This window comes from Drosophila miranda (assembly GCF_003369915.1).
Source record: "Drosophila miranda strain MSH22 chromosome Y unlocalized genomic scaffold, D.miranda_PacBio2.1 Contig_Y1_pilon, whole genome shotgun sequence".
Lineage (NCBI taxonomy): Eukaryota > Metazoa > Arthropoda > Insecta > Diptera > Drosophilidae > Drosophila > Drosophila miranda.
In genome coordinates, this window is record NW_022881603.1 from 16,923,515 (window position 1) to 16,941,070 (window position 17,556).

Consider the following 17,556-nt stretch of genomic DNA (forward strand, 5'->3'; position numbering starts at 1 on the left):
TCAAAAATCTCAGAGACTTTTAAGGCTATAGTAACCAAATTTGGTATCCGCACTCCTGTTAGATCTTACTATAAAACGTGTATCTCAAAATTTCGCCCCACCCCCTTCCGCCCACACAAAGGACGAAAATCTGTTGCATCCACAATATTGCACATTCGAGAAAACTAAAAACGCAGAATCATAGATAATGACCATATCTATTGCTGAATCTGGATCAGATCAGATCATTTTTATAGCCAATAGGAACAAATCAATTTGCAGTGGCTACGCAGCGCCCGACGTCACGCTCAGACTGATTTTCTGTCTCTCTCGCACGTACTCTTTGTCGTGTCGTTTAATATTAGCGGCGTCTGCCGGAGGAGAGTTATACTGACTTAGTATCGGGTATAACCGTGGAGTTGCGGTGTCCGCAGCAACTCACAACGTTCCCCCTCGTTAGTTTTTATACCCGATACTCAAAATGAGTATTGCGGTATATTAGATTTGTGGTAAAAGTGGATGTGTGTAACGTCCAGAAGGAATCGTTTCCGACCCCATAAAGTATATAGATTCTTGATCAGCATCAATAGCCGAGTCGATTGAGCCATGTCTGTCTGTCCGTCTGTCCGTCCGTCCGTCTGTCCGTCCCCTTCAGCGCCTAGTGCTCAAAGACTATAAGAGCTAGAGCAACGATGTTTTGGACCCAGACTTCTGTGATATGTCACTGCTACAAAAACATTTCAAAACTTCGCCCCGCCCACTTCCGCCCCCACAAAGAACGAAAATCTGTGGCATCCACAGTTTTAAAGATATGAGAAAACCAAAAACGTAGAATTGTAGAGAATGACCATATCTTTAAGACTGCGGAATCTGAATTGGATTGTATTATTATTATAGCCAGCATCAAGAAAACAATTTCATTTTTTCTCGCCCTGTCTCTCTCTAACACACACGTAGCATAGGCGGCTTTTCTTAGAGTAAAACATTAGCGCCTAGATCTCAGAGACTACAAAAGCTAGAGCAACCAAATTTGGTATCCACACTCCTAATATATCGGACCGAGACGAGTTTGTTTCAAAATTTCGCCACACCCCCTTCCGCCCCCGCAAAGGACGAAAATCTGGGGATATTCAAAAATCTCAGAGACTATTAAGGCTAGAGTAACCAAATTTGTTATCCGCACTCCTGTTAGATCTTACTATAAAACGTGTATCTCAAAATTTCGCCCCACCCCCTTCCGCCCCACAAAAGACGAAAATCTGTTGCATCCACAATATTAAGGATACGAGAAAACTAAAAACGCAGAATCATAGATAATGATCATATATATCCGATTGCTGAATCTGGATCAGATCAGATCATTTTTATAGCCAAAAGGAACAAATCAATTTGCACTGGCTACGCAGCACCCGACGTCACGCTCAGACTGATTTTCTGTCTCTCTCGCACGCACTCCTTGTCGTGTCGTTTAATATTAGCGGCGTCTGCCGGAGGAGAGCCATACTGACTTAGTATCGGGTATAACTGTAGAGTTGCGGTGTCCGCAGCAACTCACAACGTTCCCCCTCGTTTTGTATGGTTTCTCTGATTGAACGGGACTTCACAACGAAACACAGCACACCAACACACCACTCAACCCACTGTGCATGATTGTACCTTTAATTTCCACGCGAAAGCAACATATTTCTCTTGATTTTCATTTCAAAGAGAAATATTAATTATTCCAACCGTTAAACACGCAAATGGGTCCCATGTCGAGATGTTCTTTCGGTCGTAATAATTGAGTGCCCCTTCGATGCAGTTCATTTCATTCACTCACCTGCACATTTCTGTAGCCAAAGATAAGGAATAGATAGACGAAAAGTACCAGAACGGGAACATAAGTTAATCTGGGCCGCATCCAGTGGGAAAATCGAGCCATTTTTTCTAGAGAAACGTCATGACTTTAACTGGGGAACACACAGCTGACTACTGAATGACGGTTGCGTGGGTTGCACGGGTGCCCGACACTGCGGGCACTATCAGCTTATTCAAAAAAAATGTGTTATCACCATAGCTCGCAGACGACGGTCAACACTTTTTCCCTTTGCTGTCTCGTCACTGACAAAACCGAAAAAGACCACGAAGACACGGTCTCTCACTGAGCAGAACACTTTTTGTCTCTTCGCTTGTGTTATGTGTTTCGGGTTTTCGGGTGAGCCCGACACACGATCGTGTCTCACAATAACAACTTAGAAAGACACTTTGGTCAAGCGCTCACAGCAAAAGTGTCTTTAGATGAGCAGAACCAAAAAAGTGTCTGAGTAAAGTGTTTTTATACCCGATACTCAAAATGAGTATTGGGGTATATTAGATTTGTGGTAAAAGCGGATGTGTGTAACGTCCAGAAGGAATCGTTTCCGACCCCATAAAGTATATATATTCTTGATCTTGATCAGCCCTGTCTGTCTGTCCGTCCGTCCGTCTGTCCGTCTGTCCGTCCCCTTCAGCGCATAGTGCTCAAAGACTATAAGAGCTAGAGCAACGATGTTTTGGATCCAGACTTCTGTGATATGTCACTGCTACAAAAATATTTCAAAACTTCGCCCCGCCCACCTCCGCCCCCACAAAGGACGAAAATCTGTGGCATCCACAATTTTTAAGATATGAGAAAACCAAAAACGTAGAATTGTAGAGAATGACCATATCTTTAAGACTGCGGAATCTGAATTTGATCGAATTATTATTATAGCCAGCATCAAGAAAACAATTTCATTTTTTCTCGCCCTGTCTCTCTCTAACACACACGTAGCATAGGCGGCTTTGCTTAGAGTAAAACATTAGCGCCTAGATCTCAGAGACTACAAAAGCTAGAGCAACCAAATTTGGTATCCACACTCCTAATATATCGGACCGAGACGAGTTTGTTTCAAAATTTCGCCACACCCCCTTCCGCCCCCGCAAAGGACGAAAATCTGGGGATATTCAAAAATCTCAGAGACTTTTAAGGCTATAGTAACCAAATTTGGTATCCGCACTCCTGTTAGATCTTACTATAAAACGTGTATCTCAAAATTTCGCCCCACCCCCTTCCGCCCACACAAAGGACGAAAATCTGTTGCATCCACAATATTGCACATTCGAGAAAACTAAAAACGCAGAATCATAGATAATGACCATATCTATTGCTGAATCTGGATCAGATCAGATCATTTTTATAGCCAATAGGAACAAATCAATTTGCAGTGGCTACGCAGCGCCCGACGTCACGCTCAGACTGATTTTCTGTCTCTCTCGCACGTACTCTTTGTCGTGTCGTTTAATATTAGCGGCGTCTGCCGGAGGAGAGTTATACTGACTTAGTATCGGGTATAACCGTAGAGTTGCGGTGTCCGCAGCAACTCACAACGTTCCCCCTCGTTAGTTTTTATACCCGATACTCAAAATGAGTATTGCGGTATATTAGATTTGTGGTAAAAGTGGATGTGTGTAACGTCCAGAAGGAATCGTTTCCGACCCCATAAAGTATATATATTCTTGATCAGCATCAATAGCCGAGTCGATTGGGCCATGTCTGTCTGTCCGTCTGTCCGTCCGTCCGTCTGTCCGTCCCCTTCAGCGCCTAGTGCTCAAAGACTATAAGAGCTAGAGCAACGATGTTTTGGACCCAGACTTCTGTGATATGTCACTGCTACAAAAACATTTCAAAACTTCGCCCCGCCCACTTCCGCCCCCACAAAGAACGAAAATCTGTGGCATCCACAGTTTTAAAGATATGAGAAAACCAAAAACGTAGAATTGTAGAGAATGACCATATCTTTAAGACTGCGGAATCTGAATTGGATTGTATTATTATTATAGCCAGCATCAAGAAAACAATTTCATTTTTTCTCGCCCTGTCTCTCTCTAACACACACGTAGCATAGGCGGCTTTTCTTAGAGTAAAACATTAGCGCCTAGATCTCAGAGACTACAAAAGCTAGAGCAACCAAATTTGGTATCCACACTCCTAATATATCGGACCGAGACGAGTTTGTTTCAAAATTTCGCCACACCCCCTTCCGCCCCCGCAAAGGACGAAAATCTGGGGATATTCGAAAATCTCAGAGACTATTAAGGCTAGAGTAACCAAATTTGTTATCCGCACTCCTGTTAGATCTTACTATAAAACGTGTATCTCAAAATTTCGCCCCACCCCCTTCCGCCCCACAAAAGACGAAAATCTGTTGCATCCACAATATTAAGGATACGAGAAAACTAAAAACGCAGAATCATAGATAATGATCATATATATCCGATTGCTGAATCTGGATCAGATCAGATCATTTTTATAGCCAAAAGGAACAAATCAATTTGCACTGGCTACGCAGCACCCGACGTCACGCTCAGACTGATTTTCTGTCTCTCTCGCACGCACTCCTTGTCGTGTCGTTTAATATTAGCGGCGTCTGCCGGAGGAGAGCCATACTGACTTAGTATCGGGTATAACTGTAGAGTTGCGGTGTCCGCAGCAACTCACAACGTTCCCCCTCGTTTTGTATGGTTTCTCTGATTGAACGGGACTTCACAACGAAACACAGCACACCAACACACCACTCAACCCACTGTGCATGATTGTACCTTTAATTTCCACGCGAAAGCAACATATTTCTCTTGATTTTCATTTCAAAGAGAAATATTAATTATTCCAACCGTTAAACACGCAAATGGGTCCCATGTCGAGATGTTCTTTCGGTCGTAATAATTGAGTGCCCCTTCGATGCAGTTCATTTCATTCACTCACCTGCACATTTCTGTAGCCAAAGATAAGGAATAGATAGACGAAAAGTACCAGAACGGGAACATAAGTTAATCTGGGCCGGATCCAGTGGGAAAATCGAGCCATTTTTTCTAGAGAAACGTCATGACTTTAACTGGGGAACACACAGCTGACTACTGAATGACGGTTGCGTGGGTTGCACGGGTGCCCGACACTGCGGGCACTATCAGCTTATTCAAAAAAAATGTGTTATCACCATAGCTCGCAGACGACGGTCAACACTTTTTCCCTTTGCTGTCTCGTCACTGACAAAACCGAAAAAGACCACGAAGACACGGTCTCTCACTGAGCAGAACACTTTTTGTCTCTTCGCTTGTGTTATGTGTTTCGGGTTTTCGGGTGAGCCCGACACACGATCGTGTCTCACAATAACAACTTAGAAAGACACTTTGGTCAAGCGCTCACAGCAAAAGTGTCTTTAGATGAGCAGAACCAAAAAAGTGTCTGAGTAAAGTGTTTTTATACCCGATACTCAAAATGAGTATTGGGGTATATTAGATTTGTGGTAAAAGTGGATGTGTGTAACGTCCAGAAGGAATCGTTTCCGACCCATAAAGTATATATATTCTTGATCAGCATAAATAGCCGAGTCGATTGAGCCATGTCTGTCTGTCCGTCTTTCCGTCTGTCCGTCTGTCCGTCTGTCCGTCCCCTTCAGCGCCTAGTGCTCAAAGACTATAAGAGCTAGAGCAACGATGTTTTAGATCCAGACTTCTGTGATATGTCACTGCTACAAAAATATTTCAAAACGTCGCCCCGCCCACTTCCGCCCCCACAAAGGACGAAAATCTGTGGCATCCACAATTTTTAAGATATGAGAAAACCAAAAACGTAGAATTGTAGAGAATGACCATATCTTTAAGACTGCGGAATCTGAATTTGATCGAATTATTATTATAGCCAGCATCAAGAAAACAATTTCATTTTTTCTCGCCCTGTCTCTCTCTAACACACACGTAGCATAGGCGGCTTTGCTTAGAGTAAAACATTAGCGCCTAGATCTCAGAGACTACAAAAGCTAGAGCAACCAAATTTGGTATCCACACTCCTAATATATCGGACCGAGACGAGTTTGTTTCAAAATTTCGCCACACCCCCTTCCGCCCCCGCAAAGGACGAAAATCTGGGGATATTCAAAAATCTCAGAGACTATTAAGGCTATAGTAACCAAATTTGGTATCCGCACTCCTGTTAGATCTTACTATAAAACGTGTATCTCAAAATTTCGCCCCACCCCCTTCCGCCCACACAGAGGACGAAAATCTGTTGCATCCACAATATTGCACATTCGAGAAAACTAAAAACGCAGAATCATAGATAATGACCATATCTATTGCTGAATCTGGATCAGATCAGATCATTTTTATAGCCAATAGGAACAAATCAATTTGCAGTGGCTACGCAGCGCCCGACGTCACGCTCAGACTGATTTTATGTCTATCTCGCACGTACTCTTTGTCGTGTCGTTTAATATTAGCGGCGTCTGCCGGAGGAGAGTTATACTGACTTAGTATCGGGTATAACCGTAGAGTTGCGGTGTCCGCAGCAACTCACAACGTTCCCCCTCGTTAGTTTTTATACCCGATACTCAAAATGAGTATTGCGGTATATTAGATTTGTGGTAAAAGTGGATGTGTGTAACGTCCAGAAGGAATCGTTTCCGACCCCATAAAGTATATATATTCTTGATCAGCATCAATAGCCGAGTCGATTGAGCCATGTCTGTCTGTCCGTCTGTCCGTCCGTCCGTCTGTCCGTCCCCTTCAGCGCCTAGTGCTCAAAGACTATAAGAGCTAGAGCAACGATGTTTTGGACCCAGACTTCTGTGATATGTCACTGCTACAAAAACATTTCAAAACTTCGCCCCGCCCACTTCCGCCCCCACAAAGAACGAAAATCTGTGGCATCAACAATTTTTAAGATATGAGAAAACCAAAAACGTAGAATTGTAGAGAATGACCATATCTTTAAGACTGCGGAATCTGAATTTGATCGAATTATTATTATAGCCAGCATCAAGAAAACAATTTCATTTTTTCTCGCCCTGTCTCTCTCTAACCCACACGTAGCATAGGCGGCTTTGCTTAGTGTAAAACATTATCGTCTAGATCTCAGAGACTACACAAGCTAGAGCAACCAAATTTGGTATCCACACTCCTAATATATCGGACCGAGACGAGTTTGTTTCAAAATTTCGCCACACCCCCTTCCGCCCCGCAAAAGACGAAAATCTGGGGATATTCAAAAATCTCAGAGACTATTAAAGCTAGAGTAACCAAATTTGGTATCCGCACTCCTGTTAGATCTCACTATAAAACGTATATCTCAAAATTTCGCCCCACCCCCTTCCGCCCCCACAAAGGACGAAAGTCTGTTGCATCCACAATATTAAGGATACGAGAAAACTAAAAACGCAGAATCATAGATAATGATCATATATATCCGATTGCTGAATCTGGATCAGATCAGATCATTTTTATAGCCAAAAGGAACAAATCAATTTGCAGTGGCTACGCAGCACCCGACGTCACGCTCAGACTGATTTTCTGTCTCTCTCGCACGCACTCCTTGTCGTGTCGTTTAATATTAGCGGCGTCTGCCGGAGGAGAGCCATACTGACTTAGTATCGGGTATAACTGTAGAGTTGCGGTGTCCGCAGCAACTCACAACGTTCCCCGTCGTTTTGTATGGTTTCTCTGATTGAACGGGACTTCACAACGAAACACAGCACACCAACACACCACTCAACCCACTGTGCATGATTGTACCTTTAATTTCCACGCGAAAGCAACATATTTCTCTTGATTTTCATTTCAAAGAGAAATATTAATTATTCCAACCGTTAAACACGCAAATGGGTCCCATGTCGAGATGTTCTTTCGGTCGTAATAATTGAGTGCCCCTTCGATGCAGTTCATTTCATTCACTCACCTGCACATTTCTGTAGCCAAAGATAAGGAATAGATAGACGAAAAGTACCAGAACGGGAACATAAGTTAATCTGGGCCGCATCCAGTGGGAAAATCGAGCCATTTTTTCTAGAGAAACGTCATGACTTTAACTGGGGAACACACAGCTGACTACTGAATGACGGTTGCGTGGGTGCACGGGTGCCCGACACTGCGGGCACTATCAGCTTATTCAAAAAAAATGTGTTATCACCATAGCTCGCAAACGACGGTCAACACTTTTTCCCTTTGCTGTCTCGTCACTGACAAAACCGAAAAAGACCACGAAGACACGGTCTCTCACTGAGCAGAACACTTTTTGTCTCTTCGCTTGTGTTATGTGTTTCGGGTTTTCGGGTGAGCCCGACACACGATCGTGTCTCACAATAACAACTTAGAAAGACACTTTGGTCAAGCGCTCACAGCAAAAGTGTCTTTAGATGAGCAGAACCAAAAAAGTGTCTGAGTAAAGTGTTTTTATACCCGATACTCAAAATGAGTATTGGGGTATATTAGATTTGTGGTAAAAGCGGATGTGTGTAACGTCCAGAAGGAATCGTTTCCGACCCCATAAAGTATATATATTCTTGATCTTGATCAGCCCTGTCTGTCTGTCCGTCCGTCCGTCTGTCCGTCTGTCCGTCCCCTTCAGCGCATAGTGCTCAAAGACTATAAGAGCTAGAGCAACGATGTTTTGGATCCAGACTTCTGTGATATGTCACTGCTACAAAAATATTTCAAAACTTCGCCCCGCCCACCTCCGCCCCCACAAAGGACGAAAATCTGTGGCATCCACAATTTTTAAGATATGAGAAAACCAAAAACGTAGAATTGTAGAGAATGACCATATCTTTAAGACTGCGGAATCTGAATTTGATCGAATTATTATTATAGCCAGCATCAAGAAAACAATTTTATTTTTTTTCGCCCTGTCTCTCTCTAACTCACACGTAGCATAGGCGGCTTTGCTTAGAGTAAAACATTAGCGCCTAGATCTCAGAGACTACAAAAGCTAGAGCAACCAAATTTGGTATCCACACTCCTAATATATCGGACCGAGACGAGTTTGTTTCAAAATTTCGCCACACCCCCTTCCGCCCCCGCAAAGGACGAAAATCTGGGGATATTCAAAAATCTCAGAGACTATTAAGGCTAGAGTAACCAAATTTGGTATCCGCACTCCTGTTAGATCTTACTATAAAACGTGTATCTCAAAATTTCGCCCCACCCCCTTCCGCCCACACAAAGGACGAAAATCTGTTGCATCCACAATATTAAGGATACGAGAAAACTAAAAACGCAGAATCATAGATAATGATCATATATATCCGATTGCTGAATCTGGATCAGATCAGATCATTTTTATAGCTAATAGGAACAAATCAATTTGCACTGGCAACGCAGCACCCGACGTCACGCTCAGACTGATTTTCTGTCTCTCTCGCACGCACTCCTTGTCGTGTCGTTTAATATTAGCGGCGTCTGCCGGAGGAGAGCCATACTGACTTAGTATCGGGTATAGCTGTAGAGTTGCGGTGTCCGCAGCAACTCACAACGTTCCCCCTCGTTTTGTATGGTTTCTCTGATTGAACGGGACTTCACAACGAAACACAGCACACCAACACACCACTCAACCCACTGTGCATGATTGTACCTTTAATTTCCACGCGAAAGCAACATATTTCTCTTGATTTTCATTTCAAAGAGAAATATTAATTATTCCAACCGTTAAACACGCAAATGGGTCCCATGTCGAGATGTTCTTTCGGTCGTAATAATTGAGTGCCCCTTCGATGCAGTTCATTTCATTCACTCACCTGCACATTTCTGTAGCCAAAGATAAGGAATAGATAGACGAAAAGTACCAGAACGGGAACATAAGTTAATCTGGGCCGCATCCAGTGGGAAAATCGAGCCATTTTTTCTAGAGAAACGTCATGACTTTAACTGGGGAACACACAGCTGACTACTGAATGACGGTTGCGTGGGTGCACGGGTGCCCGACACTGCGGGCACTATCAGCTTATTCAAAAAAAATGTGTTATCACCATAGCTCGCAAACGACGGTCAACACTTTTTCCCTTTGCTGTCTCGTCACTGACAAAACCGAAAAAGACCACGAAGACACGGTCTCTCACTGAGCAGAACACTTTTTGTCTCTTCGCTTGTGTTATGTGTTTCGGGTTTTCGGGTGAGCCCGACACACGATCGTGTCTCACAATAACAACTTAGAAAGACACTTTGGTCAAGCGCTCACAGCAAAAGTGTCTTTAGATGAGCAGAACCAAAAAAGTGTCTGAGTAAAGTGTTTTTATACCCGATACTCAAAATGAGTATTGGGGTATATTAGATTTGTGGTAAAAGCGGATGTGTGTAACGTCCAGAAGGAATCGTTTCCGACCCCATAAAGTATATATATTCTTGATCTTGATCAGCCCTGTCTGTCTGTCCGTCCGTCCGTCTGTCCGTCTGTCCGTCCCCTTCAGCGCATAGTGCTCAAAGACTATAAGAGCTAGAGCAACGATGTTTTGGATCCAGACTTCTGTGATATGTCACTGCTACAAAAATATTTCAAAAATCTGTGGCATCCACAATTTTAAAGATATGAGAAAACCAAAAACGTAGAATTGTAGAAAATTTCCATATCTTTAAGACTGCGGAATCTGAATTGGATAGAATTATTATTATAGCCAGCATCAAGAAAACAATTTCATTTATTCTCGCCCTGTCTCTCTCTAACACACTCGTAGCATAGGCGGCTTTTCTTAGAGTAAAACATTAGCGCCTAGATCTCAGAGACTACAAAAGCTAGAGCAACCAAATTTGGTATCCACACTCCTAATATATCGGACCGAGACGAGTTTGTTTCAAAATTTCGCCACACCCCCTTCCGCCCCCGCAAAGTACGAAAATCTGGGGATATTCAAAAATCTCAGAGACTATTAAGGCTAGAAAAACCAAATTTGGTATCCGCACTCCTGTTAGATCTTAATAAAAAACGTGTATCTCAAAATATCGCCCCACCCCCTTCCGCCCACACAAAGAACGAAAATCTGTTGCATCCACAATATTGCACATTCGAGAAAACTAAAAACGCAGAATCATAGATAATGACCATATCTATCAGATTGCTGAATCTAGATCAGATCAGATCATTTTTATAGCCAATAGGAACAAATCAATTTGCAGTGGCTACGCAGCGCCCGACGTCACGCTCAGACTGATTTTCTGTCTCTCTCGCACGCACTCTTTGTCGTGTCGTTTAATATTAGCGGCGTCTGCCGAAAGAGAGCCATACTGACTTAGTATCGGGTATAACCGTAGAGTTTCGGTGTCCGCAGCAACTCACAACGTTCCCCCTCGTTTTCTGTCTGGATTTGTATTGTTATACCCGATACTCAAAATGAGTATTGGGGTATATTAGATTTGTGGTAAAAGTGGATGTGTGTAACGTCCAAAAGGAATCGTTTCCGACCCCATAAAGTATATATATTCTTGATCAGCATCAATAGCCGAGTCGATTGAGCCCTGTCTGTCTGTCCGTCCGTCCGTCTGTCCGTCTGTCCGTCCCCTTCAGCGCCTAGTGCTCAAAGACTATAAGAGCTAGAGCAACGATGTTTTGGATCCAGATTTCTGTGATATGTCACTGCTACAAAAATATTTCAAAACTTCGCCCCGCCCACTTCCGCCCCCACAAAGAACGAAAATCTGTGGCATCCACAATTTTAAAGATATGAGAAAACCAAAAACGTAGAATTGTAGAGAATGACCATATCTTTAAGACTGCGGAATCTGAATCGGATCGTATTATTATTATAGCCAGCATCAAGAAAACAATTTCATTTTTTCTCGCCCTGTCTCTCTCTCTAACACACACGTAGCATAGGCGGCTTTGCTTAGAGTAAAACATTAGCGCCTAGATCTCAGAGACTACAAAAGCTAGAGCAACCAAATTTGGTATCCACACTTCTAACATATCGGACCGAGACGAGTTTGTTTCAAAATTTCGCCACACCCCCTTCCGCCCCCGCAAAGGACGAAAATCTGGGGATATTCAAAAATCTCAGAGACTATTAAGGCTAGAGTAACCAAATTTGGTATCCGCACTCCTGTTAAATCTTACTATAAAACGTGTATCTCAAAATCAGATCAGATCAGATCATTTTTATAGCCAATAGGAACAAATCAATTTGCAGTGGCTACTCAGCGCCCGACGTCACGCTCAGACTGATTTTCTGTCTCTCTCGCACGCACTCTTTGTCGTGTCGTTTAATATTAGCGGCGTCTGCCGGAGGAGAGCCATACTGACTTAGTATCGGGTATAACTGTAGAGTTGCGGTGTCCGCAGCAACTCACAACGTTCCCCCTCGTTTTGTATGGTTTCTCTGATTGAACGGGACTTCACAACGAAACACAGCACACCAACACACCACTCAACCCACTGTGCATGATTGTACCTTTAATTTCCACGCGAAAGCAACATATTTCTCTTGATTTTCATTTCAAAGAGAAATATTAATAATTCCAACCGTTAAACACGCAAATGGGTCCCATGTCGAGATGTTCTTTCGGTCGTAATAATTGAGTGCCCCTTCGATGCAGTTCATTTCATTCACTCACCTGCACATTTCTGTAGCCAAAGATAAGGAATAGATAGACGAAAAGTACCAGAACGGGAACATAAGTTAATCTGGGCCGCATCCAGTGGGAAAATCGAGCCATTTTTTCTAGAGAAACGTCATGACTTTAACTGGGGAACACACAGCTGACTACTGAATGACGGTTGCGTGGGTGCACGGGGGCCCGACACTGCGGGCACTATCAGCTTATTCAAAAAAAATGTGTTATCACCATAGCTCGCAAACGACGGTCAACACTTTTTCCCTTTGCTGTCTCGTCACTGACAAAACCGAAAAAGACCACGAAGACACGGTCTCTCACTGAGCAGAACACTTTTTGTCTCTTCGCTTGTGTTATGTGTTTCGGGTTTTCGGGTGAGCCCGACACACGATCGTGTCTCACAATAACAACTTAGAAAGACATTTTGGTCAAGCGCTCACAGCAAAAGTGTCTTTAGATGAGCAGAACCAAAAAAGTGTCTGAGTAAAGTGTTTTTATACCCGATACTCAAAATGAGTATTGGGGTATATTAGATTTGTGGTAAAAGTGGATGTGTGTAACGTCCAGAAGGAATCGTTTCCGACCCCATAAAGTATATATATTCTTGATCAGCATAAATAGCCGAGTCGATTGAGCCATGTCTGTCTGTCCGTCCGTCCGTCTGTCCGTCCCCTTCAGCGCCTAGTGCTCAAAGACTATAAGAGCTAGAGCAACGATGTTTTAGATCCAGACTTCTGTGATATGTCACTGCTACAAAAATATTTCAAAACGTCGCCCCGCCCACTTCCGCCCCCACAAAGGACGAAAATCTGTGGCATCCACAATTTTACAGATATGAGAAAACCAAAAACGTAGAATTGTAGAGAATGACCATATCTTTAAGACTGCGGAATCTGAATTGGATCGTATTATTATTATAGCCATCATCAAGAAAACAATTTCATTTTTTCTCGCCCTGTCTCTCTCTAACACACACGTAGCATAGGCGGCTTTGCTTAGAGTAAAACATTAGCGCCTAGATCTCAGAGACTACAAAAGCTAGAGCAACCAAATTTGGTATCCACACTCCTAATATATCGGACCGAGACGAATTTGTTTCAAAATTTCGCCACACCCCCTTCCGCCCCCGCAAAGGACGAAAATCTGGGGATATTCAAAAATCTCAGAGACTATTAAGGCTAGAGTAACCAAATTTGGTATCCGCACTCCTGTTAGATCTTACTATAAAACATGTATCTCAAAATTTCGCCCCACCCCCTTCCGCCTACACAAAGAACGAAAATCTGTTGCATCCACAATATTGTACATTCGAGAAAACTAAAAACGCAGAATCATAAATAATGACCATATCTATCAGATTGCTGAATCTGGATCAGATCAGATCATTTTTATAGCCAATAGGAACAAATCAATTTGCAGTGGCTACGCAGCGCCCGACGTCACGCTCAGACTGATTTTCTGTCTCTCTCGCACGCACTCTTTGTCGTGTCGTTTAATATTAGCGGCGTCTGCCGGAGGAGAGCCATACTGACTAAGTATCGGGTATAACTGTAGAGTTGCGGTGTCCGCAGCAACTCACAACGTTCCCCCTCGTTTTTTCTCGCCCTGTCTCTCTCTAACACACACGTAGCATGGGCGGCTTTGCTTAGAGTAAAACATTAGCGCCTAGATCTCAGAGACTACAAAAGCTAGAGTAACCAAATTTGGTATCCACACTCCTAATATATCGGACCGAGACGAGTTTGTTTCAAAATTTCGCCACACCCCCTTCCGCCCCCGCAAAGGACGAAAATCTGGGGATATTCAAAAATCTCAGAGACTATTAAGGTTAGAGTAACCAAATTTGGTATCCGCACTTCTGTTAGATCTCACTATAAAACGTATATCTCAGAATTTCGCCCCACCTTTTTCCGCCCCCACAAAGGACGAAAATGTGTTGCATCCACAATATTGCACATTCGAGAAAAATAAAAACGCAGAATCATAAATAATGACCATATCTATCAGATTAATGAATCTGGATCAGATCAGATCATTTTTATAGCCAATAGGAACAAATCATTTTTATAGCCAATAGGAACAAATCAATTTGCAGTGGCTACGCAGCGCCCGACGTCACGCTCAGACTGATTTTCTGTCTCTCTCGCACGCAGTCTTTGTCGTGTCGTTTAATATTAGCGGCGTCTGCCGGAGGAGAGCCATTCTGACTTAGTATCGGGTATAACCGTAGAGTTGCGGTGTCCGCAGCAACTCACAACGTTCCCCCTCGTTTTGTATGGTTTCTCTGATTGAACGGGACTTCACAACGAAACACAGCCCACCAACACACCACTCAACCCACTGTGCATGATTGTACCTTTAATTTCCACGCGAAAGCAACATATTTCTCTTGATTTTCATTTCAAAGAGAAATATTTAATTATTCCAACCGTTAAACACGCAAATGGGTCCCATGTCGAGATGTTCTTTCGGTCGTAATAATTGAGTGCCCCTTCGATGCAGTTCATTTCATTCACTCACCTGCACATTTCTGTAGCCAAAGATAAGGAATAGATAGACGAAAAGTACCAGAACGGGAACATAAGTTAATCTGGGCCGCATCCAGTGGGAAAATCGAGCCATTTTTTCTAGAGAAACGTCATGACTTTAACTGGGGAACACACAGCTGACTACTGAATGACGGTTGCGTGGGTGCACGGGTGCCCGACACTGCGGGCACTATCAGCTTATTCAAAAAAAATGTGTTATCACCATAGCTCGCAAACGACGGTCAACACTTTTTCCCTTTGCTGTCTCGTCACTGACAAAACCGAAAAAGACCACGAAGACACGGTCTCTCACTGAGCAGAACACTTTTTGTCTCTTCGCTTGTGTTATGTGTTTCGGGTTTTCGGGTGAGCCCGACACACGATCGTGTCTCACAATAACAACTTAGAAAGACACTTTGGTCAAGCGCTCACAGCAAAAGTGTCTTTAGATGAGCAGAACCAAAAAAGTGTCTGAGTAAAGTGTTTTTATACCCGATACTCAAAATGAGTATTGGGGTATATTAGATTTGTGGTAAAAGCGGATGTGTGTAACGTCCACAAGGAATCGTTTCCGACCCCATAAAGTATATATATTCTTGATCAGCATCAATAGCCGAGTCGATTGAGCCCTGTCTGTCTTTCCGTCCGTCCGTCTGTCCGTCTGTCCGTCCCCTTCAGCGCCTAGTGCTCAAAGACTATAAGAGCTAGAGCAACGATGTTTTGGACCCAGACTTCTGTGATATGTCACTGCTACAAAAATATTTCAAAACTTCGCCCCGCCCACTTCCGCCCCACAAAGGACGAAAATCTGTGGCATCCACAATTTTAAAGATATGAGAAAACCAAAAACGAAGAATTGTAGAGAATGACCATATCTTTAAGACTGCGGATTGGTCTGAATTGGATCGTATTATTATTATAGCCAGCATCAAGAAAACAATTTCATTTTTTCTCGCCCTGTCTCTCTCTAACACACACGTAGCATAGGCGGCTTTTCTTAGAGTAAAACATTAGCGCCTAGATCTCAGAGACTACAAAAGCAAGAGCAACCAAATTTGGTATCCACACTCCTAATATATCGGACCGAGACGAGTTTGTTTCAAAATTTCGCCACACCCCCTTCCGCCCCCGCAAAGGACGAAAATCTGGGGATATTCAAAAATCTCAGAGACTATTAAGGCTAGAGTATCCAAATTTGGTATCCGCACTCCTGTTAGATCTTACTATAAAACGTGTATCTCAAAATTTCGGCCCACCTCCTTCCGCCTACACAAAGGACGAAAATCTGTTGCATCCACAATATTGCACATTCAAGAAAACTAAAAACGCAGAATCATAGATAATGGCCATATCTATCAGATTGCTTAATCTGGATCAGATCAGATCATTTTTATAGCCAATAGGAACAAATCAATTTGCAGTGGCTACGCAGCGACCGACGTCACGCTCAGACTGATTTTCTGATTGGATCCAGACTTCTGTGATATGTCACTGCTACAAAAATATTTCAACACTTCCCCCCGCCCACTTCCGCCCCCACAAAGGACGAAAATCTGTGGCATCCACAATTTTAAAGATATGAGAAAACCAAAAACGTAGAATTGTAGAGAATGACCATATCTTTAAGACTGCGGAAACTGAATTGGATCGCATTATTATTATAGCCATCATCAAGAAAACAATTTCATTTTTATACCCGATACTCAAAATGAGTATTGGGGTATATTAGATTTGTGGTAAAAGTGGATGTGTGTAACGTCCAGAAGGAATCGTTTCCGACCCCATAAAGTATATATATTCTTGATCAGCATCAATAGCCGAGTCGATTGAGCCATGTCTGTCTGTCCGTCTGTCCGTCCGTCCGTCTGTCCATCTGTCCGTCTGTCCGTCCGTCCGTCTGTCCGTCCCCTTGAGCGCCTAGTGCTCAAAGACTATAAGAGCTAGAGCATCGATGTTTTGGATCCAGACTTCTGTGATATGTCACTGCTACAAAAGTATTTCAAAACTTCGCCCCTTCCACTTCCGCCCCCACAAAGGACGAAAATCTGTGGCATCCACAATTTTAAAGATATGAGAAAACCAAAAACGCAGAATCGTAGAGGATGACCATATGCTCTAGAGTCAAAAATCTCAACCAGATCGTAGAATTATTATAGCCAGAATCAAGAAAACAATTTCATTCTTTCTCGCTCTGTCTCTCTCTAACACACAGGTTTCATGGTCGGCTTTGCCAATTGCAAAATATGAGTTGAAGGATCTCAGAACCTATAAGAGCCAGAGCAACCAAATTTGGTATCCACACTCCTGTGATATCGGACCTTGACCGTTTCGTGTCCAAATTTCGCCACACCCCCTTCCGCCCCCGCAAAGGACGAAAATCTGGGGCATCCACTTATCTCAGAGACTATTAAGGCTAGAGTAACCAAATTTGGTATCCGCACTTCTGTTAGATCTCGCTATAAAACGTATATCTCAGAATTTCGCCCCACCCCCTTCCGCCCACACAAAGGACGAAAATCTGTTGCATCCACAATATTGCAGATTTGAGAAAACTAAAAACGCAGAATCATAAATAATGACCATACCTATCAGATTGCTGAATCTGGATCAGATCAGATCATTTTTATAGCCAATAGGAACAAATCAATTTGCAGTGGCTATGCAGCCCCCGACGTCACGCTCA